Source organism: Rhinopithecus bieti, unplaced genomic scaffold (assembly GCF_001698545.2).
Source record: "Rhinopithecus bieti isolate Rb0 unplaced genomic scaffold, ASM169854v2 scaffold_32760, whole genome shotgun sequence".
Lineage (NCBI taxonomy): Eukaryota > Metazoa > Chordata > Mammalia > Primates > Cercopithecidae > Rhinopithecus > Rhinopithecus bieti.
In genome coordinates this window covers 293,923-301,060 of record NW_016813956.1, presented here as the reverse complement: position 1 = coordinate 301,060, position 7,138 = coordinate 293,923, and the positions used below count along the sequence as shown (strand labels likewise).

Here is a 7,138-nt window from a genome sequence, read left to right as displayed (position 1 = left end):
CAAAAAATCAATTAGGAAAATGAACTTGTTTAACTAAAGTTGACCAAACTGATCTTTGAGACCTATTCATCTAGCTAAGACAAGCTAATTAAATTCTTGAAGACAATTTGGACTTTAAGGAATTCTTATAATATTTGCAATTACCCTCATAACTTTTTTTTTTTGCCCTACTTCTCTGCTTCTCTAATATGCAAATGATTAAATGATGTTACAAAGCCACTGTCAAAAAATAAATAAATAAATAAATAAACAAACTCACATGGTTAGACTTGCTCCTTTATGAGCTATTATTACCAAAAATGGAGGAGCTGAAAAACTCTGTTACCAGAAATCATGAAGACATGGCCTACCTAACATGGAAATGTTGATTGTCAGTGGAAAATATTACACAGAGATAGCCACAGTGCTGCACAGCCAATCTTAAGTGTTTCTAGAGAATCAGTAATTGTTTTCTTTTAACAGTATTGGTTTATACAAGAAGAGACTATCCATACTAAACTCTTTTCTACTGAAAATAATGTGCAGACATAATATCCTATTCCTAGACAGTTTGGTGTTTTTTTCTCACATTTCTATTTTATAAATCATCTTTTAAAAATACTTTGTTGAGTGAGATCAGTCCATTGCTTGATATACCCTGTGCACAAGTAAATAGTATGCCAATAATTAAATGTCTTTGAGTCACAGTTTAACAAACTCAACTACCCTGAGCCTATAGAGTGGTAATAATTGCCCTACTCATAAAGATGAAGTGAGGATTAAATGAAATAGCAACTATAGAACACTAGTTCCGGACATGGTATCATGAGACTAAAATGGCTGCACAGCATTGCTCAATGATGACAAAAAGTGAAGCCTCTGGAGACAAACTCCAAGTTTGACTCTCAGATCACCACATATCAGCTGTGGAACTCTGAGGCAGGTCATTTAATCTCTCTGTGCATTAGTATCCTTCTCTATACCTTATGGGTGATGGTAATAGCACCTACCTTCTAGAAATATGTGAGGATTAAAGATCCTTAATGCATATAAACCACTGTGTTTACTGCTGTGTGACAAATTTTATTTATAACCATCTTGACACTCCTAAAAGAACTTGAAGCAGCTTATGACTGATAACTTTGGTAGGAGTTGACCTTCTATAAATTACAAGAATTTCATAAGTTATTTGATATAAAAATGCCAGTTGATCATAATATGTTTACCTGGGTCCAACATGTTGAGAAAAAATACATATTTTTTTCCCCGCGTATATGAAATTAGCTCTCTAGGCATATTCCTAAGGACTTAAAGAATGATAACTATCATTTCTCTTAAATCTTCCAGATTTGGAAGGATATATATATTCAACACATTACCAGACAATCCCAGTAGTCCTAAATTAAAAGACATTAAAAATTAGTAAACCTTTTCCTGCCTTTAGCCTGTGTAATGCTGGATGACCAAGCATAAAATTAAATTGAGTAGAGTGTACCACTGTAACATTTCCTGAAAGGTATTCTAGGCTCTTGAGTCAGTTCTTTGGGGTCTGAAGTATCATGAGTTCATTATAATCAAGAAAAAGGGAGTAAATCTGGAGATGAGCCACTTTCTTACTACTCCCTGACCTCAGTTCTTTTTTTCAGAGACAAGGTCTTGCTTTGTTGCTCAGGCTGCCAGGTTGGAGTGTACTGGCGCCATCACATCTCACCGTAACCTCCAACTTCTGGGCTGAAGTGATCCTCCTGCCTCAGCCTCCTGAGTATCTGGACCCACAACAGGTGTACACCACCATGCCCAGCTTATTTTTTAAAAAGTTTTTTAAACTTTTTAAAAAAAGTTGTTTTTTAAACAACTGTGTTGTCCTACTGTGTTGCCCAGGCTGGTCTCAAACTCCTGGGCTTAAGTGATCCTCCTGCCTCAGCCTCCCAAATTGTTGGGATTACTAGCGTGAGTCACTGTACCCTGCCTCACCTCAGTTCTGAGGAGGAAAAAATATGTAATAATAATAGGAGTTTGGTTTGCTGATTTAAAGATTCATGTAACCTTATTCAATGCACAATTTGTAGAATAATTAATAGAGACATCTAGTCTCATGTTTCTACAGTTGCTCATGCCTTGATATTAGATGTCCTTGCTGCTGGCTCAGAAGGGTAAAAGAATAGAAATGATGGAGTTTCTCTCATTCTATGAGGAAATAGACCTATGTAGAGGAGGCTACCTGTGGTAAAACCTTGTCCTCATCACTTAAAATTCTAGACTTATTCTCTGACCATATCAAGTTTTCAAATGGTAAAAGAATTGGATTCAAGATAAATATGAATAAACTTTGTTTTACTTGTCTCCCTCCTCTTCCCCATTCTCCCTTCCTTTATTGTCTCGCCTTAGTTTTCTTTTCACTTTCTTGTCTACCATTATTGGACCAAACTCAGCTGTAGGATAGAACAAGAAAAAAAAATTGAAAATTAAAATGTGCCCCTTTTGTTGTTAGACTTGCTTAAATAATTGGAGTAATGAACCTTGGACACTAGATTTTAAAACACACACATTTGAGCTTCAGTGCACTGAAATAAATATATTTTGTGAAATTAAAAAATAAAATTGCATGTTTAAAAATTCTGCAGAGACAATACAGGTTCTGAGATCTTGAATGGAAGGAAAACTGCTAGCCTCAAGAGTGGATCAAAGATGCTCAGCAGGCAACAGAGTAAGGGCGTTTTGGAGGGTTTAGAGAGACTGCTCAGGGTTCTAGGCTCTCAAAATCAGACAGTCCCCACAACCTGACCTTTGTCACTATCTTCTTTGTGAAAAACACTAAGTCTTTTTCCTTGCTGGACAAATTCTTATTCTTCAAGGTTAGATCAAATGGAACCTTAGGACAATGACTAGGTTATGTTCATCTTTTAAGAGCATATGGAAATTCAAGAGCTAGAGGGTGTGGCTTTACTGCACAGGCTCACTATCCAACAGCTGTGCTACCTGGGAAACTTGACCTCTCTGTGACTTAATTTCCTCATCTATAACACAGGGAGAATGACAGTAGGTGTCTCATAAGGTTGTTGTAACAACTAAATGCCTTGGTATCTATTATGTGAAGTACCTAAAACACTGCCTGGCAGACAGCAAACATCCAATGAACTTTAGCCATCATCATTATCATTGTTTTCAGAGTCAAATATAATATCTCATATCTGATAAATTACAGAAGTGAATCAATCACTCTCTCTCTTTTCTCCAGGGGAGACAACAGCTTTTAGACACATCTTTTCCAACAGTTGTCACTACTGGACACTGTTTCATCTTGCAAATGAACCAATGAGAATGAGTGATCCTAGAAGAAGATAAATGGAGGTATTTTGAACAATCATAAAAAGACCAATGAACACATGGCTAAGAAAAATTAGCTTGTTTTTTTCTATGTACAAAACTGTTAAAATGTTCTTCATAGAAATTTATGAAATGAGAAACATAAAGACAAAATTAAAATAACTCCTAGTATCTCCTATTCTTTTTATATGTATAGCATATATATTCATATTCATATATATTTATATCTCACATCATGTATCATATATAAAATTAGGTGGCATATGATATATATATTTAGATAAATTTACTTAGAAACATTTTTTATGGATGTATAATTTATGAATATATTGATACTTATGTATTCATTATTGACTGTTTCAATTGATTCCCATTTTATGCATTATAGATTATAAAGCTCACACATCTTTCTACATAAATCTTTGTTCAAATATTATTTCCTAAAGATAGACTTCATGAAGTGGAAATACTAAATCAAAAGTGAAAAACATTTTCTAAGGTTCTTAACATGTACATTGCCAAATTGCTATCAGCATCATGCCAATTTATAATCCCACCATAATATAGAAATTCCTGTTTTATAGCACTCATATTTACAATAGATTTTTAAAAGCATTGTTAACCTAATAGGCCCCAAAAGAAAACAATTGCAATTACATTTCTTTATTTTAATGACTTCATTAGTGAGGGTCATTTTTCCCATGTTTCTTGTTAGCCATGACCCTATTAGAAATAAACTGTGCTACAAAATGATAAACATGATATCAATCATTCCATGGGAAGGCACTATATAAAGAATAATACCTTAGATTAAGGCCAAATAAATAATATTTATCAGGTGCCTCTTCTGCGGAGGACTCTGAAGGGGTACTAAACTGCACTTAGCTGCATGCAACTGAAACTACTGTTACCTACATTGTCTCTTATAAACATTATAACTACTCTTTGAGCAAGTGTTTACTATGGACTGAATTGTCTCCCCATCCCCCCAAATTCATATATTGAAGCCGTAAGCCCCAATATGACTCTATTCCTAGACAGGACTTATAAGAGGTAATTAAGGTTAAATGAGGTTATTAGGATGTGTTCCTAACTGGACAGGATTGGTGGCCTTATAAGAAGAGGAAGATTTTGTACGTGGTCTTCCAAATTAAATTATTTTTTTAAAAAAAGAGAAAGAGAGAGAGCTCTGCATACATACTGAGGAAAGGCTATGTGAGCTCACAGTGAGAAGGTAGCACTCTACAAGCCAGCAAGAGAGCCCTCATCAGAATCCAGCCATGCTATACCCTGCTCAGAGACTTCTAGCCTCCAGAACTATGATAAAATTTTGTTGTTTAAACCACACAATCTATGGTATTTTGTTCTGGCAGCCCAAGCCAACTAAGACAGCATCATTGCTGTCACTTACAAGAAAACTAAGACTAGGAGAGATAAAAGTTAAACTTGTCCAAGGTCACAAGGGCCAGAAACAAGTGAGGTGAGAAGTTGACCTTGTTCTCCTCAATCCCAGGTCAGGACTCCTCCACTCCACATGTAGATAGCCACCTCACAGTCAACAGCCAAATGTCCCCAGTCAGCATTAGACCAAGATGTCTCACCAGGAGATAAATGCCTCATCTTGAATAAATATGTTCTAACAACTTCCCCATGTAAAACATTGAACCTCACGAAAAACAAAAATGCAAAGTATGTACAAAACTATGTTTACCACTTAACTGACAGTGATATAAAGTTTAATGATATCCTTATAGTCTTGGAGGGGTTTGTGTATGTGTTGAAACAGGTGCTCATGCACTGCTGATAGACTGTAAATTGGTCCTAGAGAGAAAAATAAATAAACTGGAAGGAGATATGCTGTATGTTTACTTTTTTTTATGGAAAGATATGAGATATACCTGGAAATTTGATTGACCATGCATCTATTTCTTCAATGGGTATGCACAGTTGAGCTGTTCCCATGTACCAGGCACTGTATGGGACAATTGCACATGACAGACAAAAATTTTAGCCTCATGAAGTCGACATGTTCATGGAGAGGTGCCACCCACTAAACTAATATTTATATATCAATTATGGATACATTGGGCCACATTTTACAGAAATTCACTTACAGTGGGTTAGCCAGAAAGGGATTTGTTTTCCTCGATTGGCAAGAAGGCTAGGGTGGTTTGTTGGGGGCTGTCAGGAGCTGTCTAGGCTGCCCAAGTATGCAGGTCTCTTCTATCATCCTGTGTTAGCCATCTTCCATGTAGCTTTCAACCTCATGGTCATCTGCAGCATGTCTAGGGGTCATATCTATGTTCCATGCAGGAAAAAAGGCTAAAGGCAAAGGGAAGTAGGCATGTACCATCTTAATTCACACCTTGGTTTTCAGAAAATTTAAGAAGAAAGACTTTCTGTTTTTTTCTGACTATTCTGTATTCTGGATTACAATGCAACAGAAACATCACCCTAAATTCTAATGTTTTTCTCTCCTTGCTTTCGAAAACTGACTCGCTAGCCTCCAAGTGGCTTGGAAAAATTATTTCAGTCATCCAGTAATGAGCTGTTCATAGAAATGTTTTGGACATCAGTCCGTGTAGTTAGCATTATACATGTTAAGCATAGATTTAAAAGACAACATGATGTGGGTACATTTCTTTACTTACATATAAGTGCTTATATACTTACAGCTGAAAAGAGAGGTTGAAATGTCAGGTGGAACAGAAATAAGATTACCTAGATGTTTCCCCTGTGGGTGATTTTCAGCTATGTTAATCTTTCTTCCAGGTCAGGTACTTCCAGAACTTCCTAATTAAATGGTGGCCTTGATGTTAGTTCCTCTCTCCTCTTAGATATTTTCCAGGACTACAGAAGATGTGCAGTTTATAAATGAGCAGCAGAAACCTACTGAGCAAATTATTCAGGTTCATCTGAACAGAGAGGACACCCTCTCTGCTATACTCTCTCAGTGATTTCAAGACACCCTGCCTTGAAATCCTGGGTCAATTATTGTCTTGGACGTTGATTTAAGTGCAAAATAATTGTTGTCATTGCTTATGTTTGGATTTTATCTCCCCAAATAGATGGTAAATTCTTTAGAGACCAAATAATACTTAAAAAAATTGTTTTTTATTGTTTTTTTTTCTGTGTCTCTCAGCCCTGTAATAGCATCGTACTTGCACTTCATAGATTTTTAGAGACAACTTTTACAAAACATGGAATTATCTACACACCCTTTCTACAAAACAGACAAATTAAATACTCAGTAGTTGAACAAAAAAAAAGCAGTTCAAATAAAATACTTTGAAAATGAAGAAATCATTTGAATAGAGTTAAGGTTAATGGTAAAATAATGTATAAAATTATTGCGAATCAAATATAAAGTTCAAAATAGTTCTTGAAGAAGGAAGAATCGTATGAAAAGGGAGTACTTGTTTTAAAAATGTTAGATATCAGGGAAAGCCAAGAAATGAGTATGGTAAGAGTGCTGTCAAGTGAAACCCTGCTGATCTCACTGAACATGTAAAAATCTGTAGATGCCTTTATTTTATTCACTCTCATACATATGTAGAAAGAGAACTATATGGTAAACATAAAAAAAACTAGAATGTAAAATTAATACTTTAAAAAATGGGCTGTATACTTTTCTTGTCACCAGAGATAAGAATTTATTATTTTTAAAAGAGAATAGTTATTTTCTTTGTGACTGTTTCCATGACTTTGCTACTTAGAAGTTAGAGATGACACAGCCGGGCGCGGTGGCTCAAGCCTGTAATCCCAGCACTTTGGGAGGCCGAGACGGGCGGATCACGAGGTCAGGAGATCGAGACCATCCTGGCTAACACGG

General features: G+C 35.8%; 1 protein-coding gene across 1 annotated transcript in view; it reads left to right on the top strand.

The window, feature by feature from the left end:
• The window catches only part of LOC108513411 (histone H2B type 1), an 8,939-nt gene extending 5,452 nt beyond the window's left edge, over nt 1-3,487 (top strand). The window contains exon 2 of the mRNA XM_017849156.1: nt 3,218-3,487. The gene's annotated coding sequence lies outside the window, so the exon portion shown is untranslated. The remainder of the gene's footprint in view (nt 1-3,217) is intronic.
• The last annotated feature ends 3,651 nt before the right edge of the window (nt 3,488-7,138 follow it).